This window comes from Lissotriton helveticus, chromosome 10 (genome assembly GCF_964261635.1).
Source record: "Lissotriton helveticus chromosome 10, aLisHel1.1, whole genome shotgun sequence".
NCBI lineage: Eukaryota > Metazoa > Chordata > Amphibia > Caudata > Salamandridae > Lissotriton > Lissotriton helveticus.
This window is the reverse complement of record NC_136071.1, coordinates 589233556-589250060: the sequence shown is the minus strand read 5'-3', so window position 1 is coordinate 589250060 and position 16505 is coordinate 589233556. Positions and strand designations below refer to the sequence as shown.

Below are 16505 nucleotides of genomic sequence, written 5' to 3'. Positions count from 1 at the left end.
GTGAATTATTCAATTTAATCGATTTTTTATCTTCTTTAATCGCCATACAGAGCTAAGAGCATGTAAAACAAATACACATGACTGTATTGTTTATTCAGTTTCACATTATCTGTCCGCAATATGATAATTCAGGACGAAAGCATTGAAATAATTTGTTTTTATAGAAACATGCTTTTTATATGTGAGTAGCATTAATTGATATGTGTATTGTTCTTAATGATAGTTTGCATGGTTCCATTTGGGAATATTGATTTGTTTACCTAGCCTTATTAGTATGCTATCTGACAGGGACTGAGCATTTATCGCACAAAAACCTTTCATGGACTATACCTTTCTGACAACTATGTGTACTAAAAAATGTTATTATGGATGAAACTGTATTTTAAGGTACATTTAAGGGACTTTATGAATGAATTTATCTTGTTGTATATGATTGTTTTATTTGTACCTTTTATGGTTCAATCAAGCCAAAATAAAGGAATTACTAATTTAAAATATTGTGACACTATTTTTACTGAAATATAATTGGATTACTTTAAGTTAATGCTATACATCACTTCCAATGATTATTATTCCTGAATAAAAAAAGTATTATTTTTACCTTAGGTGGGAATTAATTTTTTCTTTTACCTACATGATAGCCTTATGTCCTAAGTCATAATCTTGATGCCCCAGTCACAACCTTTCCAGTAAATAGAGTGTATAACTGTTGGTTGTAAATTACTGTGGGTTTAACTCACCGGTTCTCATGCAACTTCACTCCATCAACTGGAATTTTTGAGATTTTCATTTGAATTTCTACAGAAAGCAAAACAAAATTCCAGCGCCCCCCAACCCAGTTGGATCTCCGAATTTAGAACTGATATTTTCCCTTGGATACACTCCAATGGTCCCCATAATCTTGCAAGTCATTTTGGGAACTATACACTCTTTAATAATGATGATAACAAATATTCGCTCACTGCAGAAATTTGCTGATTATTTGCCTGCAAACAAACAATTCATCTCTGTCTCTCCAATTCAAATTTTATTTTTCCCACAGCCTTAAATGTGGTATTTCAAATTTCCAACATGAATGACAAACAGACGTACAGTCAATGCATCAAATTCAATTTTTTATTAGAAGCAATGTTTTCTGCTGCAAGCAAATCATATATGCAAGAATCATTTACTATTTATAGATAGATAGATACAACATCATTGCCTTTTATTTAGATTGTGCATGCTTTTTAAATGAACTTCATTGATGATTTAATCTGGTGCCTTGATCAGGGTATCACTTGAAAATTTAAGATATTTCTTCATGTTTTGTTTTATTTGAGGGCTGAGGCTCTTCTCATCCATGGCCTTCAACAAGACATCTGCATAGTAATTAAAAAGAAAAAAGCAGGAAAGGGTTCAACACCAATTAAACAACGATAGTCTAGTTAAATTAAAATATTCTTTGTTTAGCAATGTTACTTTGGAATCGCAACCGCAAGCATTTTATCATCACACAACCAATTCTTTGAGATTTTCTGAATTTGTTTATATCAAAATATGCAAATTAATAATTCACTGCCCACTAATTCCTCTGGTATTTGGACTCAATAAACTACATAAGCAGGTATAAAATAATGTGATTGGTTGCCGCTTATAGGTTTCGCCTGCACAGCACTTGCGACATGCTTGTGAAATCTCTTGTATTTAATATATCTCTTATCAATTCCCAGTGCTGAATTACTGTGTTAATTCGCTTTTGTGTGGAACTTTTCTTTTGTTAACTTATCCTGTCTGCTCACATTTACGATACTTCCACTAAAGCTGTTCACACTGTTTAAGCCCCATTCACTTTCAAGATAAGATCTATTCCAATGGAAAAGGCAGACAACTTCTAACAGTATGGTGGAATGCTTGGTTTGTATTACTTAATTGTGTAAAGCAGATGCTTTAGCCTTAGAACGTTTGCAGCATTTCCTATTCAAGCCTCAGTAGCCTTCTTTGCACTTTGTAGGCATTAGCGGATTGTTTTTTTTCAACTTAATCGATTTTGTCATTATGATCAAATTCTAAATGTTGTAATTAACATTGCACACAAAAAAAGGAAATATACACGATTTATGTTATATTTTACTACTAAACAGGGAGCCACAAGTGCAGTTACCTGGCAGACAACAGGGTCATGTTTTGAATGGTGCAGCAGATGCAGTAGAACCAGGCCCAAAAGTTGTCACAACTCCTCTAAACACATAATATTGGTATAGCACTGGTTCCTGGGCAAAGCTGCGTTCAATGCTCGCCAGGAGAAGACCATTTAATGTTACACGAGTGATTTTAACAAATTTTGCTGATGTTTTTATCACTGTTTTTCTGCTGCTAAACCTTGCTGCTGACTTTGCCATTTTGCCCAAGGAAAAGAGGGAGGAGGATCGAACCAGCGGGCCGCCATCTTGACTTAGCGGTCTAGTTGACGTATGCTAGGCGATTTAAGCTGTATGCTGATGCGGACGTGCAGCGCTGGTTGCCTGGGGGGAGCTGCATTCAATGCTTGCCAGGAGAAGACCATTTGCTGTTACACAAGGGATCACTAATCAAACATAGCTTAGAATGTGCGCTATTACTGGAGAAACTTGAGATAAAGTTGGCCTTTGTCACTGAGTCATGGACAGATGGTGCTACTGGACCAGATCTAGTGAAGGCAACTTCACCAGGTTTCAACTGCTACACACTGGATAGACCTAAAAAAAGTGATGGGCCACTAGTTTCACATCAGTGTCCATATTTAGTTGAATCTGGCGATCTTTCAGCTTGACTATGCCATCAAAGAGCTTTGGGATACGTTCTTCTGGTTCTTAGACTCGTCCCCTAGAACTCATTGAGCAATGCACCATAAAACATTTAGAATGCCAAGTTGAACTGCTAATCTGAATCTCAACAAGCATTCAGTGCCTGCAGTGGCTTCAACAACGCATACCTCAGTTTGTAACGAATGATCACCATGTTTGCCAAGTCAGCTGAAAAAACTGAAACTTTTGTGGTATTGATGTGACCCATAGCCATATATGCATCCTTCACTGTCATTTCAGACAGATCTATGCACATGGGTAGCAAAGTCAGCGTTTGTTATCACATTAATGGTGGCACCTGTGTCCACAAGGAACAGAGTGGAAGTTCCACTCAAGTCCATATCAAGTTTCTTCAGGTCTTCTTCAATTTCTATGACCATGGCACTCCAATTGAATTGTTTTTTGAGATTGTTCAGTTTATGAGATCGACAAATCAGATGACCTCCGATGACCTTGAAGGTCCTACCTAGGTGTGTAGCCAACCACTTTACCTGGTGATGAGTACAAGACGTGCATTTTAATCACTCTCTCACAGCTGCTCTGTCATCAGAGATTGGAGTTACTTATGAATCGACGCATTTCTCCTTACCTCGACATAAGGATTGAAAGGGAGACTTCTTGCCACAATTGTGTCACGTGTTCTATAATGCAGGATACATGCCTGAGTGCAGGGAGCAGAATCCTTATCTAAAACAAGCCTGTTTGCCATCATCTTTCAGGGATCTTGTATCTACAACCTTGCACTGTGACTCCTCAACTTCTAACATTTACAGAGTCCCATCACTTCTGCTTGATACTTGACAACGCAGGTGCTCTTGCCATGTTTTGTCTGAAGATGTCAGACTCACGGGCAGCAAAGATTTGTGATCTTAGAGCCTCTTCATTATTGTACTTATGGAAATTGCAGTGCAACACTCGATCTTTTATTCTTTTGTTCTTATCATAAATGCATCCATAGTCTTGCCTTCTTTTTGCCGCGTGGAGTGGAAACAATATCTTTCCTAAATCAGGGTTTTGTTTTGAAAGAAAGTTCCCCATCAGCAACTGTTTCAGACTATCATGTGAAAGATTTCCATAGTTATCAGATTGATATATGATGAGTGTCAGGCCCCACAAAGTACACAATGAAGCATATCAATCTCTTCTTGTTCAGAATGACCATAGCCCTGGTGAGCACATCACTGTCTCTGATCCATCAGCATCATCTTGGGCTTAAGTTGTTCATGTCACCCAAACTGAAGGGCACAGGAACCCTCAATTTACACTATTAGCTAGACGTTTTCACCCTATATTACTGTCAATAAAAGCTATGTGGTTTCATTACAATGAAATACGTGTGTAAAATTTATTTGAGCATTTGGTAATGCAGCACAGACAACCACTTACATAATTTAGGAATTATATTTTCTTGCATCTGTATGTTTTATGGAACACATTCACTCAGCAATTTACATTTAGAAACTATACTATTTGATCTCTGTCAAAAAAGATGAAATAAAGAACTGATAATTTTAGATTACAAGTCTAGCAAGATCACAATTCGATCTTCTTTTGATTGCAAAGCAATTTCAGGTGTAGATGTAAGCAACAACCAGACAAAGAGGCTAGTGCATGGTCAAGATAAACTGTTTTGGGTACCTTTAAGTTTGCAGCTTTTTTGAAAACCTTTCGAAAATTCTCACCTTTTTTGGAATCAATCACTGTCTTCTATGGATTTCTTTGGTTTAACAGATACATGTATCTTTTTCAAAGTCTCCGAACTTTCTGCAGCAGCCCTCCTCGCAACTATATCATCCTCATCGGCTGCCGGAACGGATCTCGTGTCCAACGATAAGTTTGCAGCCCTCCTAGCAAGGCAAAAAACAGAATATAAACAGGAGAACGTCCTACTAATATCTGTGATGTATCAAACCTTTTAATTAACTGAATGAAGTATGTCTCCAGCAGCTAAACAAGTATTCATCATAATACAAACTGGATAGCACAAGCCACCCACTCTGGAGCCAGTGATTAAAATCAGCTGGTGCTGGCAGGGCTCACCCTGGAACTGATTTCATGACACAGTGGAACTAAACCGAGTGGCTTGCATCTATAATTTCAATGATTTGGAAACTTGCAATGAAGTTACAATGTTCGAAGTGGGGAAAAAAAGTAGGTGAACTGTGGGTGGAGAGTCGGAGGACAGTATGACACGAGAATTAGGTCAGTGGGTGGAGTCAGAGATGTGGACAGAAATAACAAAGCATCCCAGACAAGGCAGTGTTAAGCCATGTTAACGCTGCCTTGTAAATAGGGCAATGCTCCTATCGCCACCACAACGTTGTAAAAGGCGATGTTGTGATGGTGATAGTGGCTTGTACATATGCCCCCAGGGCTTCAAAGGTCTAGCAGGGCCTTCTAATTTCTAGCATGGAAATGTGCGCCCTCAGAAGAGTGGTCTGGTGGACTGGTCATGGAGGCAGAACTTGGTTCCCCTTTCCAAATTCAGCAGCTCTGTCCACACTGCCACATCATCTCCCCCACTGAAAACCACACTGCCCTGCTGAGAGAAAATGGCACTGCCTTCAACTACAACCCAATTGTGCCTCACTAGTGGATGCGACTCATTTCAAATTATGCACTAGACAAGAGTAATATGCTGCCTGAAAAAAAGTAACAACATCCTGGAAAAAGCAAACACTCATAGGGAATGCAAGATTAAGTAAGGCCTGTTGAAATGTCTTATATCCTTACAAAATGTATCCCTGAACAAAGAGCCGCGGTACGCATTTTATAAACTGAAATAAGGGAAACAGCTGATAAGGATCACATTAAACGTTTTGCATTCCAGTCATCAATCAGGTATTGCAGTACCCACAGGAATGGTGCACTTTCCCACCTGGGGTGAGAAAATGAAAGTAACTCTTAACTGGCAAACTCTGTAAAGTGGCTCGAATGTGTATGGGTGTGAATTTAACCAGTCTGGACATTTAGTGACCACTCTGTCTTGCTTTATTTAGTTATCTTTCACATTTTGTAAAAGAAATTCTCTTCATTCCAAAGCTGCACATTAGAATAGAAAACTGTTAGAAATAAGACAACATTTCCAGCAAAAGTGTTTCTTTATTTTTTGGATTCATTTCACAGGGGAACAAATGAAGGAAAGGAGGGTAAAGAGAGGGTGAGAGCTGTTTCTTGAAGTCACGATTTTTAGCAAGTGAGGAGGAGTGAGACAGAGACAGAAAGAGAGGGAATAAGAGGATGAGGAAGAAAGAGAGAGAGGGGTGGGGCAGCTGACAGAAGCAGAGCAGGGGAAGTGGACACTCTCTTTGTCTTCTCTGAGCAGGAAGGAAGACACAGAGTCCATTTCCTTCTCTGTCCACCCAGTCCCAAACGACCGAGAGTGTCCAAGTGTTCTCTATAGATATTGGTTATTTCTGACATCCTGGGACATATTTTAAAATAAAATAAGTAGAAGAACAGATTGTATTAAATTAAAAAAGTAAGGGCATGCCGTGCCCTGCGGATCCCACCCACTTCGACCACTGGGGGGGTTAGCGAGAATCTGCTACACAGAGTTACACACAGACCTGCTTCACCTGGTGAAACTGGGGTGTGACGGCCTTGACTGTGCGGAGAGGAGCCCAGACTTGGAGGTCCAATGGTGCATCAAATTCGGACTGGCTCAGGAGGAGATGTGGATTGCTTTGTTTGGGCCATAACAACGCGTTGATCACTGACTGAAGGAAGAGTGTGTACTGACTGCTATTTGGCCCTGGAGAATACCGCTCTGGAGCTCCCACGTGTTTGGGTGTTCGGAGGGTGCCTCAAGCACCAAGAGGCCTATACAAGGGACAGTTATAAGAAAAATGCTCACCCCTACATTTCATCGCGAGGCTGGTGAGAAGTCTCAGTTGCCTAGGTGTTGGGGGCTCAGTACCAGCTGTTCTGCGAGTGCAAAGGAGAGAGTGCCAATCAAAGAATCTCCCATGGGCCCCAGATTACCAAAAAGATTTAAGCTCCACTAAGGGGGTCAACCCCTTTCCTGTGCAGAAATGTATTACAGTCTGTGCCATTCCAAATACTTTGTGAGAGGGGGCTGATCTTTTGTTAAGGACTGTTGTAGCTTGGACATTGGTCTGGACACTGACTGGTCTACTCATGACAACCCCATGAGCAGTCTGGCCACCTCTGACCATTAAGGGCTTGTCACTCAAGCAATCAAACTGCTGAAGACTGGGTGAATAATTGCAGGGGTAATGGCTTGGCAGCATCAGAGCATGTTGAAGCCTCAGGAGTGCCACCATGCCAGTAGTGGATACCTACTGTTAGTGCGACAAAAGCCAGGTAAGATAAAGCTGAGGCAGAGGGATTGAGCATCGACAAGCAGCAGATACCTGTGGGCTCCTCACAGGAGCTTTATGAGATTCAAGAAACTCCTGAGGCCTTTGTTTCTCTTTCAGAATCCAGCAGCCAATCAGAGGCAGAGGAGGAGACAATGGAGCAGATTGGTGGAGTTCAAGGCTCACAGATCAAGGGGCTACCAAGGGGCTATCTATGTCAGATATTGCCACTACTATACTTGAAATGGCACTCCAGAAATATAGGTCCGAACATACTGCTGGTCCAAGTGCTCGGGGCTGCTGCCACATTCTCAACTGGACAGGTGGAGGAGTTGCTATCGCAGGTTTTTGAAGCTGGCTTCTTAGACACAAACCGGTCTGGTGAAGAGGAAGAGCTACTATTGGACCCCGAAGGAGTTGAACTTACCCCGACAAGCAAACAATACCAGCAGCCCCCAGAAAAAGTGCTCAAAACTTCAACAGCAGGGGTGAAGCGTGAAGACGGCAAGATGGTTGTGAGAGGTCCAGGCACACAGGTAAAATCTACTGTGATGAGGCACACCGAACCATCTCTGTTAGCCATTTACAGGCTTATATAGACCCACAGAGACGAGAGTCGCAAGGATAATCTCTCCATAAAAAACTGTTCCTGCAAGGGGTGCTCTACAGACTATCAAGATACATAGATATCCTGCACATGTGGTTTACCTCATTTGAAAAGAAACAAAGCTTTTTGGTGGAGCAAACCCAGGATAAACAAACTCAGATGGAACTTCAGGGCTCTAAACTCATCCAGTTGACATCTTGAGTTCAGGACATGGAAAATCGCCTCCACAGGAATACTTTTGGGATTCTAGGGTTGCCAGAAAGAAAGGAAATAAAATACCCTGGATCCTTTGTTGTTTCACTGCGTCAAGCTGCATTTCCACAGTTTGCTGACTAGGATCTTAATAGCGCTATCTAGAGAGCACACAGATTGCCATTTCACAAATTAGGTGAGGGACGAGGATCCCAGTCTACATGGTCAATTCTGATTTATGTAGTCAATTTAATTTCACACCAACATATTCATCAAGCCACCCAACCTAAAGTACCGGTCAGGGAACTTGGTATCGAAATCTTTGTAAGGCCTGACTTTTGTAAAGAAACATTGACCCGTAATAAGAGGCAGCTACATGAGTTGATTCTGGATTTATAGAGGTTGGGGGCACTTTTTTTTGCTTGAACCTGCTATACTAAAGATTAGCTAACAAAGAGTGATGCGGCTCAAGCTAACCACTTAATGGATCAATAGTCAAAGACCACTCCATTAGGAAGAAATGGCATGACTAGTAAAGAGTCAGTGTGAGGAAAAGTTGGCCCTCTTGACTGCTCCTGTGCCAGCTAAGCTGGTTATTAGAGGGGCCCTATCACACTGGCAGCAGATACTACTGGACGTAGTGGAGGGGCTAGTCTCAAACATTAGACAAAGTTTGACTATTTGTTTAGGGGTGGGGAGAATCCAGGATAGGTAAGGGGTTTTATGAAAGGGGGGCGAGGAGGGGGTGGGTTTTGTTGGTCTGATAAAAGTTAGTGATGGATCTGCTGTGTTTTTTCTTTTGGTGCTGGGTGGGGTTGGAACAAAAAGGAAAAAGGAAAAAGTATCAAACAGGATTGTTTGGTGTCATGCAAAATATGGTGTCTATAATGCGTGAAAATGGTGCATGGTAGTAGTACCAGTAGTCAGACACTGCATGTATGTAGCTAGAATATCAACGGTCTAAAAATGGCCGCTAAGTACTGATATGTGGAGTAAGAACTCCTCCTTCTTAAACCTCACCTGCACCGCCTCCAAGAGACCCATCTAACTGTTATAGAATCTAAAATGTAAATATCCGGGGGTATAATATGCTGATGCCTTCAGGTGGCAAATGCTCTAAGTGGGGTATAGGTTGACTAGCCAGGGATCAATAAATCTAAAATTGATCAGTTCAGCAGATGGGTCATTGCCAACATAGCAAATGATAACGTCAAATTTACTTAGTGTGGGTGTATGCACCCAATAAGGTTGATGCCTCACCTTTTAAGTTTTTACTAGATGAATTGTTCCAATGGCACCCACCTTGGTCATTTGCAGTGACTTTAATCTGCCATTTGTCCCAAAAATGTATCCTACCTTAGGCTCATTGGCCGCAGGATGCATAACAAAATATCTGCAATACATAAGGCCCTTTCTAGGATTGATACGATCTTTGTAAGCTGCATCGTTGTTCCATTGCTGTCAATCAAGCTAAACCCACGCATTATTTCTGATCACAATTCTCTTTCTTTATTCATGTCATTAAGCTCCGACAATAGCACTGGTTGTCTGTCAAGGTGGAAATTTAACCAAAAGTTGCTGCTTCATAAGTAATATTTGAGAACTAAATGGATGAATTTGTTTTGTATCACCAAAACGTATCTGTGGTCAGGCTCTTTTTAAAACCATCCAGAGCAATAAAATGAATAGATATGAGGTGGATCAGGCCTGTGCGGAACTTTTAACTCTGGAGCTTGAATATTCCATAAAATTGGTTAAAGTCTCTCCTCAGACAACTGGAAGCGATCAACTTACCAAACTTAATGCCTACTCAAACCCAGATAATAGAGGCCTCCATTACGAATATAGAGATAAAACGTCCATTAGCAACAAGAAGAATTTTGAATGGGGTTTAATTGAGGGTATCCGGTGGGTGCAAACTACCCACTTGAATTGTAATGCCGACAAGACAGAGGTCATGTTAGTAGGCAAGGACAACACATTTGATGCTATGTTATGGTAGCCTAATACCCCCCTCAACTAACACTGTTGAGGTAGCAAAAAACTATGCAGCCGCTAGGCTAGTGCTAAAATTGCCAAGTCATTCATCGGCCTCAGTAGCCTTTAAAACTCTCCATTGCCTGCCAATCCACAAGGGAGTCCTCTTGAAAATCATTCTGCTTACTTCACAGCCAACGGAGCAGTAGAACCAAAATCCATTACTGTCAGATTCACTCATTACACTACCTCTTTTTGAGATCTTTATCTGCTAACCTTCAGACACCTCACATTTTAGGCTTAAGACTAAAGGAGGCAGATCTTTCGCATTTTTAGGGACTACGGTCTGGAATCAGCTTCCCATGCAGAGGAGACACATTGATTTTGGATCTCTTTCTAGGAAACTATTGAAGACATGGCTTTTTAGGGCCTCGGACTCCAATTCATAATTAGCTGAATCAGCTGTTGGACTATATCACTAATACTAAGTTCTAGTTTCTTTTTATTAACTATTATGACTTTTTGATTGCTCTTTACCACCTAGCGCCAGGATGCTCCCCTGGGAGTGACAGTAACGCTAATAGATGCTAGGTTCATTCATTAATTCATTAAATAAAGCACCTCAAGGAAAGCATCAGGACCAGATTCTATTCCACTAGAGTTTTTATAAAACAGTTGCTGACATTTTGGTCCCTAGATTTAGGCCCCTAGGTTTCAGTCTGGACTGAAGGCGGTGGCCAGCTGGTTGACAGGTAACTGTCTCCATCTAAACGCCACTAAAACAGAGGTGATGGTTGTCGGTAAGGGAGTGGAGCTGTGGGGCGACCAATGGTGGCCTTCAGAGCTGGGACCCACTCCAACTCCGGTGTTGGAGGTGAAAAATCTGGGGGTCTGGCTGGATGCGGGCCTCACCTTTGTAGGGCACACCAAAAAAACTGCTGCCTGCTGCTTCGGTCTGTTAAGAGGCTTGAGACCTGTTCTCAAGTTCTTCGATGCCCCGACCAGGCAGCTGGTGATCCAGGCAACTATCATCTCTCGCCTGGATTATGCTAGCTCTCTTCTGGCCGGGGCTAACCAGGCCGAGTTAACTCGCTTGCAGCGGGTTCAGAATGCTGCGGCTAGGGCGATTGTTGGCCTGCCCAGATTCTGTTCGGTGACAAATGTTCTGCGCTCCCTACATTGGCTTCCTGTAAGGAAGCGTATCCTCTTTAAGGTTCTGTGTCTTGCTTTCAAGATCTTGAGAGGTATAGGCCCGGAAATTTTATCCAGCTGTCTTTCCTTCTATGTTCCCACCCGTACCCTCCGTTCCCAGGGTCTGGCCCTTGCTGTGGTCCCCAGATTCAGACTTAGTCGTATGGGTGGCCGCTCTTTCAGTGTTAAGCCTGCAGCAGCTTGGAACTCCCTCCCTGTGGAAATTCGCCTGCTGGAGGACCTTTTGACCTTTCGGAGGGCTATAAAAACATTCCTGTTTTAAGCTGTTTTTTCGTAGTATTATTTTCTTGTTGTGTTGTATACTACATTGTCTCTGCGCCGGGACGCTCCTTGGCTGGAGTATCTGTGCGCACAATAAATTAATATAACATAACATAACATAACATAACATTTAAAAGAGCTTGTTAATTATCAAGCTTTCTTGCAATCAGTATCTGTGTTGTAAGAGGAAGCCTATATCTTGATTATTTAATAAAAAGGTTAAAGATCTGTTTAATTGCAGGGCAATACCGACCAATTTCTTTAATGAATATGGAGGCTAAAATGTTAACTCTAGACCTTGCAAATCCCCTTTCTGCAGACATTACGAAACTTGGGGACAATCAGCAGCACGATTTCATTCTGAGACAGTATACCGGATCCCATGTTAATGCAGCTATCGGATCTAGCTGTAACAAGTGGCAAGCTTACAGGCTTCATTACACTTGATGCTGAAAAGGCATTCAAAATGTGGCTTGGGGCTTTTTATGGGAGGTTGTTGCCAAAATTGGGTTTGGACAAAAGTTATAGGGTTGATTAAAACCCTCTACACTTCTCTATCTGCTAGTATTTTCAGTGTAGTGCAAATATTGAACTGCCCGTCACTTTTGCGGCAGACTTGACAGGTGTTAGAAATTGTGTTTCTGGTTGGCAATGGTATGCACCTAAGCCAGTCAGAACCTACCTCTCTAGTCAGGGTAAGGGAGTTACACACTCAAGATAACCCCTGCTCACCCCCTTATCAGTCAGGCTTATCCCAGAGACAATGTGTAAAGTGTATCGGCAACACACAGCCACACATACACACACACACCCACACACTAGGCACACCACAAAAGAGACTCCGCACATGGTTATATAGAAATATCCTTTGTATTATAAAACACATAGACCCCAGATACATGAATCACTTTGCCAACTAGCCAAAAAATCCCTTTGTGTCATGTGTTAATCACATTGGACCATAAATCACATAAACCAACATTCACCTTGCCACTAGGCAATGGTCATGATGATACATAGCTCCTAAATCACTTTGCCAATTAGGCCTTCGTCATAACATCAATAGAAGTGAACTAAAGTAAACACTGATAAGGTGCACAGGACATTCCAACATTATAAAAACAACCATTACTGGGAAGTATCATGCAGCTCCTGCACATAACATTGATGAAATGTGGCCAATTATGCACACGTACAGGAATCATAAATATGTGCCTAATATGGAATTTGTCAAAACATCACAGTGTATGTATTTTTAACTGTAACACCTGTTGTCCTGCGGCAAACAAGGTTAGCACAATACATTTTTCAATATGCAGGCCATAAACATGGAGCATCAACTCTCCCAATGTAAATAAAATGCAACAAAGTACTTGCACCTCTATTAGATACATTGTAATTTTGTCAGGCTACTAGACCTACCACATGGGGGTCTCAACCGAGGTTCCGCCCTGTACTACCAATTCCCAGAAAAAAAGAAAAGATGCCCCCAAAGTATGTGATCCACTCAGACAGCTGCCGACAATTGTAGGGAGCAGCTGCTGAAACCAATGCAGCGTTTTTACAAATGAAAGAAAAATGCATAGGGGCCTTCTTCCAGGCTTTACCCTGTAATGCCCAAATCACAGGAAGTGTGCCTCTATTCTGGGGTTCAATGTAGTTGACCGCAACTTCGTGGTACAGCTGATGGCCGTAAGGCAACTCAGCTCCACTACTTGTGTGGCCCTGAGGCCCCCAGGGGCACCCCCATGCCTTAGAGCAGCCCCTTGGTGGCTTCCTCTTGGTGCAGATGAGCTGCACCAGGCAGGGCTCTGCTGCAGCTCTCTGGAGCTGCCATGTTCCAACTTCTTTTCCCTATGCAGCCTTCCTAGCTGATGCCATCAAATGATCCCTTTTTCCCCTGAAAGCATAATGCTCGAGGTGGGGGAGAGAAGAGCTCCTTTTTCCGGCCTGTGTTGTGACTCCTCCCTCGGCTTGGGGGTAAGTAGGGATGGACTTCATTGCTAAACTTACTACTTCCCATGGCAATTTGGGTATGGCACACTGCTTAGGTGAGAAGCACAGCGTATAATGTAGGCAGCCTGCTTATGATCTAGAACGGCTGGGGGACACTTGCCTTGTCTCACAGACACGCTGGGTACAGCAGTGCTCCAGACAGCACCCATACCTCAGCTTGGCTTCAACAAAAAACTGATCATGTGCTGGAGGGAGAAGAGAAGCACTCTGCCTACGCTAGAAGGTGAACCAGTGCTTCCAACATACACTCTGTCATCAAAAGTGCTCTCCACATACTGGATGCAGGGCAGAGCACCGAGCAAAACAGGGAGAGGGCACACCACTCAGTCCCTGGAGAACACTGGGGCGTAGAATAAGGAACAGAAAGACCAGCACACAGGGTCACCTGGCAGATTGGCATTCCCTCCAGCCACCCAATAGTCAGAAGGTTAGTCCCCCAAAGCCAGCAGTCCCAACATGGCTGTTCCTCCTGGCACACATCAGTCCTCTGGTGTAGAACCAGCAGTGACAAGTCCATGCAGTGTCTAAATCATGAGGTTGCAGCCCCTGTACTTATACTACCAAGGTCTTTGTTCTGGGGCACTTCAAACAACTTTTAGAAGTGCAAAACAACTCAATTCAAACCCCAGCCCTGGCTCCAGACACATTACAGGGGGGCAGAGACAGTATTGTGAAAGGCAGGCACAGCCCTATTCAGGTGCTAGCGAAACTCCTCCCACCACTCTAAATGCAGAACAGACCTATTCAGCCCAATAATGAGTCACCCAGTAAAGGCAGGGCACACCTCAACCCTCATTAGGACTGTCTACAGTGAATACACAACCCCATCCCCTGTCACTTCAAAACTAGACGGTTAATACACAACTAGGCCGGGCACAAGGAGCCAGCCGTACACAGAAATGCTCACTTCTAAATGTGACATTTTTAAAAAAGTAATAACACATCTGCTTCCACTAATAAGCAGGATTCATCACCACTATTCCAAACATACCAAACATGGCCATGCTACACTTTCATATCAGAAATTACCACTGAAACATTTCCAATGCAAACCTATGAGAGGAGCAGCCTCACAGCAGTGAGAAACCAAATACGCTGTTTGTTAGTACCAGGACATGCCACACAACAAGCACACATTTACTACTTCTTACCTAGACAGCACCCTGCCCTCAGGACTACCTAGGGTCTAACTTAGGGGTGAACTGTATGTGGTAAAAGTGGAGTTTCAGACGAGGCAAACACTTTAAATGCCACATCACGTGGGAGTAAACTGCACGCGCAGGCCCTGCAGCGGCAGAGGCCTGAGGCAGGTTTGAAAGGCTACTTTGGTGGGTGGCGCAAGCAGCTCTGCAAGCCCACTTGTAACATTTAATTTAAAGGCATTGGGTATATGGGATAACTACTGTACAAGGGACTTACAGGTAGACTAAATATGCCAAATAGGTGTAGACTAATTTTACCAAGTTTACAAGAGAGAGCACATGCACTTTAGCACTGATCAGCTGTGGTGAAGTGTCCAGAGTTATTAAACCAACCACCGGGTGGCACAGTTTTCCTGGTGCACTGCTTGCCAATGTTAGGTTGGTGAGTGCGATCAAGAAAATCAAGTGCTAGGACGAGTCCAGGCGCTATTTCTCTATGCTGGGTTTGTGGCAGAACACTACCATTCGCGTTGAGGAACCTACCGCTCGCATGCAGCAAGCTGCCGCTCGAGTAAAAAATGTACTTGAGTGGCAGGATGAAACAGCGCCCTCTGGCATGTAGCATGATGCCATTCCCATTGATTTTATAGCATGGGACAAACTCCTGGCACTAAAAATCAGAACAAGTAACATGACACCCTGAAATTCCACTACTCGCGGAGCTCCGTGTGAAACTCACCGAGTTCCACCCACCCCTAGCCATTTCCTGCCGCAGGCACTAGGCCCACTCCAACAAGTGAGGTATCATTTTTATCGGAAAACTCGAGGGGGTGCCGGGTGGAAGGAAGTTTGTGGCTCCCCACAGATTCCAGAACCTTTCATCACAGAAATTCGAGGAAAGGGTGTTTTGTTAGTGAAAGTTTGAGGTTTGCAAGGGATTCTGGGTAACACAGCCTGGTGAGAGCTTTGCAATTTACCCTATCATGGAATCCCTTAGGTGTCTAGTTTTCAATAATGTACAGGTATGCTCGGTGTCCCTAGTTGCCAGCTAAGCTAGGGCCCAAAATTCACAGCTAAGCACATTGCAAAAAGGGTCAGTTTTAAGTGGAATAATGTGATTTGTCGATGTTGTGTGTTGGGCTACTTCCTTTCGCGGGCACAAGGCTACCCACACAAGTGATCTGCCATTTTTTATCAGGAGTCTTAGGGAAACAATGGGTGGAGGAAAGTTTGTGGCTCTCCACAGATTCCAGAACTGTCCATCACAGATATGTGAGGAACATATGTTTTTTAGTCAAAGTTTGTGATTTGTTAGTGACTCTGGGTAAAACACCTGGTAAGAGCCAAACAAGTCACCCTATCCTGTATTTCTCAAAGTGTCTTGTTTTAAAAAATGTACAGGTTTGTTAGATTTCACTAGGTTCCGGCTGAGCTAGGGCCTAAAAAAAGGGTCCATTTTCAGAGGAAAAATGTGATGTGTCCATGTTGTGTTTTAGGCTGTTTCCGGTTACAGGCACCATGCCTACCTACACAAGTGAGGTACCATTTTTATTGGGAGACTTGGGGGAATGCTGCATTGAAGGAAGATTGTGTGTCCCTGCAGATTCCAGAACTTTTCATCACATTTCTGCAGTGGCAGCTCGCATAAGGCATGGTGTGGGCGGTGCTGCGGAGGAGGGGCAGGGTGGGGGTAGTAAACTCAGACATACGAAGGAACGGAGGAAAGTAATTATTACTTTCCTCCATTCCATCATACGCCCAATTTTACTACCCCCGTCCTGCCCTACCTCCCTGCAGCATGCCCTATGCGAGCCGCCATTGCAGAAATGTGAGGAAAATTAATTTTTTTAAATCATAGTTTGAGGTTTGCAAGGGAGCGTGGGTAACACAGCTAGGTGAGAGCTGTGCAAGTCACCCCATCCTGGATTCCATTTGGTGTCTAGTTTTAAAA

The 16505-nt window shown here is 43.0% G+C and overlaps 1 long non-coding RNA gene across 1 annotated transcript in view; it reads right to left on the bottom strand.

The window, feature by feature from the left end:
- Window positions 1-1102: 1102 nt before the first annotated feature.
- Window positions 1103-16505, bottom strand: part of LOC144785416 (uncharacterized) — a 189295-nt gene continuing 173892 nt past the window's right edge. The window contains exons 2-3 of the long non-coding RNA XR_013601874.1: window positions 4508-4672; window positions 1103-1361 (exon numbers count right to left, since the gene is read on the bottom strand). This is a non-coding gene — a long non-coding RNA (uncharacterized LOC144785416). The remainder of the gene's footprint in view (window positions 1362-4507; window positions 4673-16505) is intronic.